Here is a 13,062-nt window from a genome sequence, read left to right as displayed (position 1 = left end):
AGGTAACGATCCAGAGTTCACGATATACCGATTAACAAGTACCGAGCAGGGGCTGCCAAGGATCACCTAGTATCAGTGTGGCTCGTCCATAGAGGTGGCTCGATCAGGACGCACTCACGTGCATGTCTGATGCTACGGCCGGCATTTGTCACGTACGCACCTAGAGTGCTTCTCGTCTTGGTAAAACTCGATGCCTTTTGACTTGAAAAGGCGGACCTAGTGCTTCTCCTATGACGATAACTTTTTGTCCTCGGTCACCTAGGTCTGTAAAATAATTTTCTTAGTTTGTGTTGTTTTTTAAGGGATAATTTTGGATGCAAATTTGTTTTGCTTTTTGTTGTATGCCGGGAGGATGCACAATAGTTCAAATATTACCGGCGAGTTTGGATATTCGCGGAGTCGTTTCCCACATCCAGGATAAGAAGATCGCTCGTTTGGCTGCCCATGACAAAAAGATTCCCCGTATTGTACGCTTCTTAAAGCAGCCCAGAGCATGTATAAGGAGGCATACTCGACTGACCGTCGTTGGCGAGCCAACATCTTCTCCCGTTCGTTGGAAAAAAATTGTGATGATCTCGTGCGAAGGAGGGATAGCGGGAGCTCGCACACGCTTGGGAAAATCCTGCGGGAAGAATTCAGTCACCTCCCACCGAATGGCGCCGCCTATTTACGTCGCCCCACCTCACGGACAAATCCAGTGCCACCCTTTTCCCCTACTCCCGCTCTCCATCAAGTGTAGCTTCTTCTCTACCGAGCAGCTAAGCGAGGCCATCTTCTTCGGCCTCTCGAGCTTCGCAGCTGCAGGCCATCTACCACTACCTCCCCAAAAGGTCATCTTCCTCGTGTGACCGCCAGCTGCCCAACTCATTGTGAGTAACATAGAAACCTACCAGCTTCGGTTACATAGATTTGTTAGTATAGACTTGTTAGATTAGATCTTAGGGATTTCTATTTTCGTGCCCTCGGGTCCTTATTTGTACTCAGTTTTCTCCAGCTCCTTAGTTTTTCCTCAGTTTTCCCCAAGCCCTTGTCTGAAACCCGCAGAAGGAGCTCGGACGGAAGGAATCCGTTAAGTTGACCGTTCCGTGCTGACGAGTGGGGTCGTGTCGTTTGTGGGGTCGCGTCGTGTGGGGCTGGTAGGAAGGGACCGCGTGGGACAGGACGAGACCGTGTTTGTGTGGCCGTAGCGTGTGGGGCCGTAGCGTTTGGAGCCGTGTGGGTCCGGGACGGGGGCACGAGTGGTTTCTGTCTCTTTCGCCCAGATTAGCAGTTTTCAATGTACCTTTTTCCTCTCTCTCGCTCGATCTCATTCATATTTGATAGCCCAAATTGGTAGCAAATCTAGAGCAGCTTCTCCTTCTGTTTTTAAACGTCATTCATTTCTTTATGCCTTCGTTTTTACCCAATCAGGTAGGAAATCTAGGGCACAAATCCAGAGAGAAAATATAGGATAAGCTGCATATAGTAACCAACATAGCATAGATATATTCACGATAGATCCAAAAGTAGTACCGATAGATACAACATAAGCTACATTTTACATGAATTTAAGCTGCTCTACAGATAGAGCAGTCACATACAGAGAGTACAGTAGGCACGTTCAACGCCTCCAGGTAGCGCCTGTGACTCGCTTGGAGGTTGCGTAGGTGAATTCCAAGTGCTTTGTGTTTGGCCATGAACGCATGCACGTTCACGATCGTTCCAACTCTAGCGCCACATCTGTCAATGGATTCAGCATGGTTCACCAGGGAGTTGAAGTCGGTGGCGCGGAGCTTCCTGTTGCAGAAGGGGCACTTGTAAATGCCTCGAGCAAAGGGCCATCGTAATGGCCGGACTGCAGCCTCCTGAGGACGTGACGAGTCTTGGTGTGGAAGGACTGGTCGTCGCTGTCAACAGCGCTGCTCTGCACCTGTCACGTAGCACCAAAGATCGTGCAAAAAACACGGAGTCAATTGCAACGATGATGGAACAGAGAGTGAACAAAAAATCATGCATGATAATATATGGGCTCGAAAAAAGAGGTAGCCTCGGTTACATTGGACACACTTATATCCAGGATTTGAGTCAGCAAACCAAAGATCATGCACAACAAATTTGTACACACCAATTGTTTACTGACCAAACCCTGAATCAATTTATGCCCAAATATTCATCATCATCGGCACAAATCTTAAAAAAAGCAAATCACAAACATTAATAACGCAAGATCTAACACAGAAGGATTAAACTAGGAACAGACGAACCCTAATAACATAAGATCTAACACAAACAGATTGAACTAGGAATAGACGAACCCTAATAACGCTAGATCTAACACAAAAGGATTGAAATGAGATAAGAACAAGGGAACACAGGGTTACCTCCGGCTCGTCGTCGACGATGCTGGTGTCGTAGTGGTTCTCCGACGCGACATACGACACTGGTTCGTACGGGTCCCAAGCGACGGGTGCCTGGACGGTGGCGGCGGCCGATGCGCCGGCGGCTGATGCGCCGGCTGCTATGTTGGAAGCAGCGACAGGGGCCTGGACGGGGGCGGCGGCCGATTCGCCGGCGGCTGATGTGCCGACAATGGGCATCTCATTCTTCTCCATCGCCGGCGGTTTTCTTCGGGGTTTTTTCTTCGGTTGTGGAGAAGATGATGGGACAGGAGAGGCGGTTGCAGTGAGAACGTGCGTCGAGGGAGAGAAAGAGGGGCTCTATAAACACGAAGGTGGCGTGTACCGCAACACGCGTCCGCTATGCACGGCTACAGCGTGCACCGCGACACGAGTCTAACCCTGGGACGTTTGATGTACTCAGTTATAACCTCAGGCCTTATACAGAAATTTTATCTGTACTCAGTTTTTCCCTCGAGGACTTAGACCGGAAAGTGCAATATACTCAGTTTTACCCTCAAGTAGCTGGTCAAGAGAGAGTTAACAAATGAGATTAACATAGCTAATTGAGTCATTTCATGCGCAAAAAAATCCAAAAAATAGAAACATAATGGCACCTACTCATGGAGTCTTCCTACGCAACCTGCCACCTAGAAAACCTTAACAAACATATATAAATCAAGTTTTACCATAAATTGCCACTTCTCAGAATCACTAGTGTAGCTATGAAGATGCATGGTTTTCCACTCAAACCCCTTTGCAAAACATCTTTCCCAAAAACATAGTTTGTCTAAATGATGCCATAATTGTCACACTCATGTATATTTGAATTGCAAATAATTTGATGTAGCCCAATATGAATTATATTGTACAAAACACACATTTTTCATTTTGTAATTCTTTTGTTTGAATCCCTTAGTCTATTTACTATTTATGTGCCCTTGGATTCTTAGTACTACTCGGTTTTGCCCTCAAGTACCGTCACAAATGCTCTCGTAAGCCCAAACTTATCCTGATTGGTTGAGCCGTTGTCACACGGATCGACTCCACGAACCGTTGATCCACTGATCTAACGGGCAGTATACCCCTCTCCGTCTCTTCGTGGCAACCTCTCTCTCTCTCTCTGTCGGTGGAGAGTGCCCACCCCTCTATTTATGTGCAATAACGAGTTTGCCACTTAATATAGTTTGGGATATAGTATTGGTATAAACATGAGGCATACATATTTGCAGATTTCGGTGAATGCATTATTTGTCACCCCTCTAACAATTATCAAATATCTTTAGCTTTCCTTTTCTTTTAGGGAATATAGTTTGGGATATAGTATTGGTATTTTGAAACGGCTCAAAAGTGGTATGATTTTGGTATAAACATGAGGCATACATATTTGCGGATTTTGGTGAATGCATTATTTGTCACCCCTCTAACAATTATAAACTATCTTTAGCTTTCCTTTTCTTTTAGGGAATATAGTTTGGGATATAGTATTGGTATTTTGAAACGGCCCAAAAGCGGTATAATTTTGGTATAAACATGAGGCATACATATTTGCGGATTTCGGTGAATGCATTATTTGTCACCCTCTAACAATTATCAACTATCTTTAGCTTTCCTTTTCTTTTAGGGAATATAGTTTGGGATATAGTATTGGTATTTTGAAACGGCCCAAAAGTGGTATAATTTTGGTATAAACATGAGGCATACATATTTGCGGATTTCGGTGAATGGATTATTTGTCACCCCTCTAACAATTATCAACTTTCTTTAGCATTCCTTTTCTTTTAGGGAATATAGTTGGTAATTTCGGTGAATGCACACACTAACTATGAAAACAACTACAAGTACATGTAACCGAATAATGGATTTGTAACAAGGTATCCCTTGTAACAACTTCTAGCGCCTGGTGAGCAATGATAAGAATCTGATCATAATTATACAACAAAAAAACAACCAGCCATCAGATTAGCTTGCTTCTTCAACTCGATCAGCTGCCTTAACTGCTTGTTCATTTTCTTCAGTTCTCCCTTCACTTCCACCAGTCCTGCATTGGGAGCATTAGGCATAATCGGAACGGCTCCTCTCTCCGCCGCATTCTCTACAGCAAGTCCCCCCTCCCAAATTGCGCTCCCTAATAGCACCAATTGATTCCTGCAATTGAAGCCTCTGAACGTACACATCGATCCACTCGAAATGCCTGCATTTTTTCAAGATCTGAAAACAACAACGTGAACCCTAAATCCCAAATTCGAGGGAATAACAAGAAAATCGAGAGAAAACAGAGAAATTAGAGCGAGATCTAACCTTATCCCCCTCTCTATATGGCAAGCTCTCGCATGCAACGAACTCACATCCACGGTTGCCGTTGTCGTCCGTCTTACAGATCGACCGCTTCAGAGGCTCCTGGCGTGGGCAGTCAGGGCATCTTGTCAAAGGCACGGGTCCATACTGCGGCCATGAAGAACGGGAGGTCGAAGAGAAACTAGACATCACCCGCCTGCCGGAGAAGGGCTGCCGCTGGCGGAGAAGAAGAACAATGGGACGCGGGGAAAGAAAGGGGAAGCAATGGCACGGGCACGGGCGCGGGGCTGGCTCGGACTCCCATTTTGCAACGGTCACCTGGGTAAGCTGTGGGTCCGGCGCGCTAACGTGGACAAGTTGTGGGTCCCACGATGATCTGGATAAGTGGAGACGTGTCCACTGCGGGGCACCAACAGCGGCCCCACTTGCCAGCACCAACCAACGTAAACTAAACGGGAATCCTCCGTCCGAGCTCCTTCTTTGGGTTACAGACAAGGGATTGGGGAAAACTGAGAAAAAACTAAGGAGCTGGGGAAAACTGGGCACGAAAATAGAAATCCCTAGATCTTATGGCAGTATAGTTGATTAGAAATTGTAGTTTCATCATGTAGAGATGTAGATCAATGTTCTAGCAGTGTGTTGGATGAGTTGTCTGATCTTCATTGTTGTGTAGTCCATGTAATAAGCGTAATAGTTGGTACGATGATTGATTCTACAATGTGTAGTTCTGCTCCTTGTACCATCTTTGCGCTTATACATGGCAGCATGCAATTAAGTGCAGCTAGCAAGCCTCACAGTCTACCATTGTTCATCCTAATGTAGCTTGTAATATTGTTAGAGCCTTAGAGGTAGATTTCTTAACATTATTTTTTGTACTCTTGTGTTTTGATTTGTGATGTAGGACCAGGAGAACTCGCCCAATTTGTCGGCGAACTTAGTGCTGCCGGCGGTGCCGCTTCGATATATGTCAGCTGATGTGTACTGCCCAATTCGAAAGAGGAACATCATGTCATGGCCAGCTGCGCTATTGTCGGTGTAATGGGACCCAGGGTCCACACGATTACGCCACGGCGCGTGCGGGCTTCAGCCCAAAACATCTCGGATGCAATCGTGATAAGCAGCTGATGTCTACGTGTGCTTCTATTCTTGTAGACAGTGTTGGGCCTCCAAGAGCAGAGGTTTGTAGAACAGCAGCAAGTTTCCCTTAAGTGAATCACCCAAGGTTTATCGAACTCAGGGAGGTAGAGGTCAAAGATAGTCCTCTCAAGCAACCCCGCAATTAAGATACAAGAAGTCTCTTGTGTCCCCAACACACCTAATACACTTGTCGGATGTATAGGTGCACTAGTTCGACGAAGAGATAGTAAAACACAGGTGGTATAGATGGTGGTAATATTGCAGGAAGTAAAGATGCAGTAAAACAGTAAACAAGCGATGTTTGCAGTATTTGGAAACAAGGCCTGGGGATCATACTTTCACTAGTGGACACTCTCAACAATGCAATCATAATTGAATATAAATATAAGCACTTCACTATGCTATTCTGAATCACTCTCTGGCTGGATAACGAACACTAATTCACCATGTAGGGATGCAAAAACAAACATTAAAGATGTATTCCCAAGTACTAATAAACACCCCACGCTGTCACTTTGAGCATTCATAGGAGGTACTAACACACCACAATTTCATAGATACATCCAACTCAAATCATAACCCAGTGAACAAGTATTCTGTGAAATATAGCCTAAGAGACCCACATGGTGCACACACTGTCACCTTTACACACGTGGGACAAGGAGTCTCCGGAGATCACATAAGTAAAATCCACTTGAATAGCATAACTACATCTAGATTACAAAGCTCATCATATGGATCTCAATCATGTAAGGCGATGATACGTCTCCAACGTATCGATAATTTCTTATGTTCCATGCTACATTATTGATGATATCTACATGTTTTACACACATTATATGTCGTATTTACGCATTTTCTGGAACTAACCTATTAATAAGATGCCGAAGAGCCAGTTGCTGTTTTCTGCTGTTTTTGGTTTCAGAAATCCTAGTAAGGAAATATTCTCGGAATTGGACGAAATCAACGCCCAGGTTCCTATTTTGCCCGGAAGCATCCAGAACACCCGAGAGCCGTCAGAGAGGGGCTACGTGGGGCCCACACATGGTGGCGGCGCGGCCCAGGCCCCGGCCGCGCCGCCCTAGTGTCCGGCCCCACCGGACCCCTCCGAGGCTGCCCTTTCGCCTACTTAAAGCCTCCGTCGCGAAACCCCCAGTACCGAGAGCCACGATACGGAAAACCTTCCGGAGACGCCGCCGCCGCGAATCCCATCTCGGGGGATTCAGGAGATCGCCTCCGGCACCCTGCCGGAGAGGGGATTCATCTCCCGGAGGACTCTTCATCGCCATGATCGCCTCCGGAGTGATGAGTGAGTAGTTCACCCCTGGACTATGGGTCCATAGCGGTAGCTAGATGGTCGTCTTCTCCTAATTGTGCTTCATTGTTGGATCTTGTGAGCTGCCTAACATGATCAAGATCATCTATCTGTAATATTATATGTTGTGTTTGTCGGGATCCGATGGATAGAGAATACTATGTTATGGTGATTATCAATCTATTATTTATGTGTTGTTTATGATCTTGCATGCTCTCCGTTACTAGTAGAGGCTCTGGCCAAGTTTTTGCTCTTAACTCCAAGAGGGAGTATTTATGCTCGATAGTGGGTTCATGCCTTCATTGACACCTGGGACAGTGACGAAAGTTCTAAGGTTGTGATGTCTTGTTGCCACTAGGGATAAAACATTGATTCTATGTCTAAGGATGTAGTTGTCGATTACATTACGCACCATACTTAATGCAATTGTCTGTTGCTTTGCAACTTAATACCGAAAGGGGTTCGGATGATAACTCGAAGGTGGACTTTTTAGGCATAGATGCGGTTGGATGGCGGTCTATGTACTTTGTCGTAATGCCCAATTAAAATCTCACTATATTTATCATATCATGTATATGCATTGTTATGCCCTTCTCTATTTTGTCAATTGCCCGACTGTAATTTGTTCACCCAACATGCTTTTATCTTATGGGAGAGACATCTCTAGTGAACTGTGGACCCCGGTCCTATTCTTTACATCGCATACAATCTACTGCAATACTTGTTTTACTGTTTTCTTGCAAACAATCATCTTCCACACAATACGGTTAATCCTTTGTTACAGCAAGCCGGTGAGATTGACAACCTCACTGTTTCGTTGGGGCAAAGTACTTTGGTTGTGTTGTGCAGGTTCCACGTTGGCGCCGGAATCCCTGTTGTTGCGCCGCACTACATTTCACCACCATCAACCTTCAACGTGCTTCTTGGCTCCTCCTGGTTCGATAAACCTTGGTTTCTTTCTGAGGGAAAACTTGCTGCTGTGCGCATCATACCTTCCTCTTGGGGTTCCCAACGAACGTGTGAGTTACACGCCATCAAGCTCTTTTTCCGGCGCCGTTGTCGGGGAACCGAAGAAAAGTTACACCACGGAGAATTGCCTCCCACGGCAACGGCTCTTTTCTGGCGCCGTTGCCGGGGAGATCAAGACACGCTGCAAGGGGAGTCTCCACTTCTCAATCTCTTTACTTTGTTTTTGTCTTGCTTTATTTTATTTACTACTTTGTTTGCTGCACCTAAACAAAACACAAATTCGTCTTTACGGACTGTTCTGTTTTTGACAGATTCTGCCTTTTATTTCGCATTGCCTCTTTTGCTATGTTGGATGAATTTCTTTGATCCATTAATATCCAGTAGCTTTGTTCAATGTCCAGAAGTGTTAAGAATGATTGTGTCACCTCTGAATATGTGAATTATTAATTGTGCACTAACCCTCTAATGAGTTTGCTTGAAGTTTGGTGTGAAGGAAGTTTTCAAGGGTCAAGAGAGGAGTATGATATACTATGATCAAGAGGAGTGAAAGCTCTAAGATTGGGGATGCCCCCGTGGTTCATCCCTGCATATTTTAAGAAGACTCAAGCGTCTAAGCTTGGGGATGCCCAAGGCATCCCCTTCTTCATCGACAACATCATCAGGTTCCTCCCCTGAAACTATATTTTTATTCAGTCACATCTTGTGTTATTTACTTGGAGCGTCGGTTTGTTTTTGTTTGAATAAAATGGATCCTAGCATTCACTTTGTGGGAGAGAGACACGCTCCGCTGTTGCATATGGACAAATATGTCCTTAGGCTTTACTCATAATGTTCATGGCGAAGTTTCTTCTTCGTTAAATTGTTATATGGTTGGAATTGGAAAATGCTACATGTAGTAATTCTAAAATGTCTTGGATAATGTGATACTTGGCAATTGTTGTGCTCATGTTTAAGCTCTTGCATCATATACTTTGCACCCATTAATGAAGAAATACATAGAGCTTGCTAAAATTTGGTTTGCATATTTGGTCTCTCTAAGGTCTAGATAATTCTAGTATTGAGTTTTGAACAACAAGGAAGACGGTGTAGAGTCTTATAATGTTTACAATATGTCTTTTATGTGAGTTTTGCTGCACCGGTTCATCCTTGAGTTTGCTTCAAATAACCTTGCTAGCCTAAACCTTGTATCGAGAGGGAATACTTCTCATGCATCCAAAATCCTTGAGCCAACCACTATGCCATTTGTGTCCACCATACCTACCTACTACATGGTATTTCTCCGCCATTCCAAAGTAAATTGCTTGAGTGCTACCTTTAAAATTCCATCATCCACCTTTGCAATATATAGCTCATGGGACAAAATAGCCTTAAAAACTATCGTAGTATTTAATATGTACTTATGCACTTTATCTCTTATTAAGTTGCTTGTTGTGCGATAACCATGCTTCTGGGGACGCCATCAACTATTCCTTTGTTGAATATCATGTGAGTTGCTATGCATGTCCGTCTTGTCTGAAGTAAGAGAGATCTACCACCTTAATGGTTGGAGCATGCATATTGTTAGAGAAGAACATTGGGCCGCTAACTAAAGCCATGAATCATGGTGGAAGTTTCAGTTTGGACATATATTCTCAATCTCATATGAGAATAATAATTGTTGTCACATGCTTATGCATTAAAGAGGAGTCCATTATCGGTTGTCCATGTTGTCCCGGTATGGATGTCTAAGTTGAGAATAATCAAAAGCGAGAAATCCAAAATGCGAGCTTTCTCCTTAGACCTTTGTACTGGGCGGCATGGAGGTACCCCTTTGTGACACTTGGTTGAAACATGTGCATTGCGAAGATCCGATAGTCCAAGCTAAGTAGGACAAGTTGCGGGCACTATTAGTATACTATGCATGAGGCTTGCAACTTGTAAGATATAATTTACATAACTCATATGCTTTATTACTACCGTTGACAAAATTGTTTCATGTTTTCAAAATAAAAGCTCTAGCACAAATACAGCAATCGATGCTTTCCTCTTTGAAGGACCTTTCTTTTACTTTTATTGTTGAGTCAGTTTACCTATCTCTCTCCACCTCAAGAAGCAAACACTTGTGTGAACTGTGCATTGATTCCTACATACTTGCATATTGCACTTATTATATTACTTTATGTTGACACTATCCATGAGATATACATGTTATAAGTTGAAAGCAACCGCTGAAACTTAATCTTCCTTTGTGTTGCTTCAACACCTTTACTTTGATTTATTGCTTTATGAGTTAACTCTTATGCAAGACTTATTAATGCTTGTCTTGAAGTACTATTCATGAAAAGTCTTTGCTTTATGATTCATTTGTTTACTCATGTCATTACCATTGTTTTTGATCGCTGCATTCATTACATATGTTTACAATAGTATGATCAAGATTATGATGGCATGTCACTTCAGAAATTATCTTTGTTATCGTTTTACCTGCTCGGGACGAGCGTAACTAAGCTTGGGGATGCCGATACGTCTCCAACGTATCGATAATTTCTTATGTTCCATGCTACATTATTGATGATATCTACATGTTTTACACACATTATATGTCGTATTTACGCATTTTCCGGAACTAACCTATTAACAAGATGCCGAAGAGCCGATTGTTGTTTTCTGCTGTTTTTGGTTTCAGGTATCCTAGTAAGGAAATATTCTCGGAATTGGACGAAATCAACGCCCAGGTTCCTATTTTGCCCGGAAGCATCCAGAACACCCGAGAGCCGTCAGAGAGGGGCTACGTGGGGCCCACACATGGTGGCGGCGCGGCCCAGGCCCTGGCCGCGCCGCCCTAGTGTCTGGCCCCACCAGACCCCCTCCGAGGCTGCCCTTTTGCCTACTTAAAGCCTCCGTCGCGAAACCCCTAGTACCGAGAGCCACGATACGGAAAACCTTCCAGAGACGCCGCCGACGCGAATCCCATCTCGGGGGATTCGAGAGATCGCCTCCCGGCACCCTGCCGGAGAGGGGATTCATCTCCCGGAGGACTCTTCATCGCCATGATCGCCTCCGGAGTGATGAGTGAGTAGTTCACCCCTGGACTATGGGTCCATAGCAGTAGCTAGATGGTCGTCTTCTCCTAATTGTGCTTCATTGTTGGATCTTGTGAGCTGCCTAACATGATCAAGATCATCTATCTGTAATACTATATGTTGTGTTTGTCGGGATCCGATGGATAGAGAATACTATGTTATGGTGATTATCAATCTATTATTTATGTGTTGTTTATGATCTTGCATGCTCTCCGTTACTAGTAGAGGCTCTGGCCAAGTTTTTTCTCTTAACTCCAAGAGGGAGTATTTATACTCGATAGTGGGTTCATGCCTTCATTGACACCGGGACGAGTGACGAAAGTTCTAAGGTTGTGATGTGCTCGTTGCCACTAGGGATAAAACATTGATTCTATGTCTAAGGATGTAGTTGTCGATTACATTACGCACCATACTTAATGCAATTGTCTGTTGCTTTGCAACTTAATACTGAAAGGGGTTCGGATGATAACCTGAAGGTGGACTTTTTAGGCATAGATGCAGTTGGATGGCGGTCTATGTACTTTGTCGTAATGCCCAATTAAAATCTCACTATATTTATCATATCATGTATATGCATTGTTATGCCCTTCTCTATTTTGTCAATTGCCCGACTGTAATTTGTTCACCCAACATGCTTTTATCTTATGGGAGAGACACCTCTAGAGAACTGTGGACCCCGGTCCTATTCTTTACATCGCATACAATCTACTGCAATACTTGTTTTACTGTTTTCTTGCAAACAATCATCTTCCACACAATACGGTTAATCCTTTGTTACAACAAGCCGGTGAGATTGACAACCTCACTGTTTCGTTGGGGCAAAGTACTTTGGTTGTGTTGTGCAGGTTCCACGTTGGCGCCGGAATCCCTGGTGTTGCGTCGCACTACATTTCGCCACCATCAACCTTCAACGTGCTTCTTGGCTCCTCCTGGTTCGATAAACCTTGGTTTCTTTCTGAGGGAAAACTTGCTGCTGTGCGCATCATACCTTCCTCTTGGGGTTCCCAACGAACGTGTGAGTTACACGCCATCAGGCAGCTCATGAGATCATTGTATTGAAGTACATGAGAGAGAGATTAACCACATAGCTACCGGTAGAGCCCTTAGCCTCGAGAGAGAACTAATCCCTCCTCATCATGGGAGACAGCAACGGCGATGAAGATGGCGGTGGTGTCGATGGAGATGGATTCCGGGGGCAATTCCCCGTCCCGGCGGCGTGCCGGAACAGAGACTTCTGTCCCCCGAACTTGACTTCGCGATGGCGGCGGCTGCGTAACTTTTCTCGTCCCGTGGCTTATCTTTTTAGAGTTTTCGAGGCGGAGAGATTATATAGGCGAAGAGGCGTCCTCGGAGGAGCCAGGGGGTGGCCCCCCATAGGCTGGCGCGCCCAGGGTCCAGGCCACGCCGCCCTGTGGGGTGGGGCCCCCAGGGCTCCCCTCTGGTCCCTCTCTGGCTCTATGGAAGCTTCGTGGAAAAATAAGATCTTGGGCGTTGATTTCGTCCAATTCCGAGAATATTTCCTTTGTAGGATTTCTGAAACCAAAAACAGCAGAAAACAGGAACTAGCGCTTCGGCATCTTGTTAATAGGTTAGTTCCGGAAAATGCATCAAAACGATATAAAGTGTGAACAAAACATGTAGGTATTGTCATAAAACTAGCATGGAACGTCAGAAATTATAGATACGTTGGAGACGTATCAAGCATCCCCAAGCTTAGTTCCTACTCGCCCTCGAGTAGGTAAACGATAACAACAATAATTTCTGAAGTGAGATGCTACCAACATAATCTTGATCAACATTATTGTAAAGCATATGAGATGAATGAAGTGATTCAAAGCAATGGTAAAGATGATGATTAAACAACTGAATCATATAGCAAAACTTTTCATGAATAGTACTTTCAAGA

Source organism: Lolium rigidum, chromosome 7, assembly GCF_022539505.1.
Source record: "Lolium rigidum isolate FL_2022 chromosome 7, APGP_CSIRO_Lrig_0.1, whole genome shotgun sequence".
Lineage (NCBI taxonomy): Eukaryota > Viridiplantae > Streptophyta > Magnoliopsida > Poales > Poaceae > Lolium > Lolium rigidum.
This window is presented reverse-complemented; position numbering follows the sequence as displayed.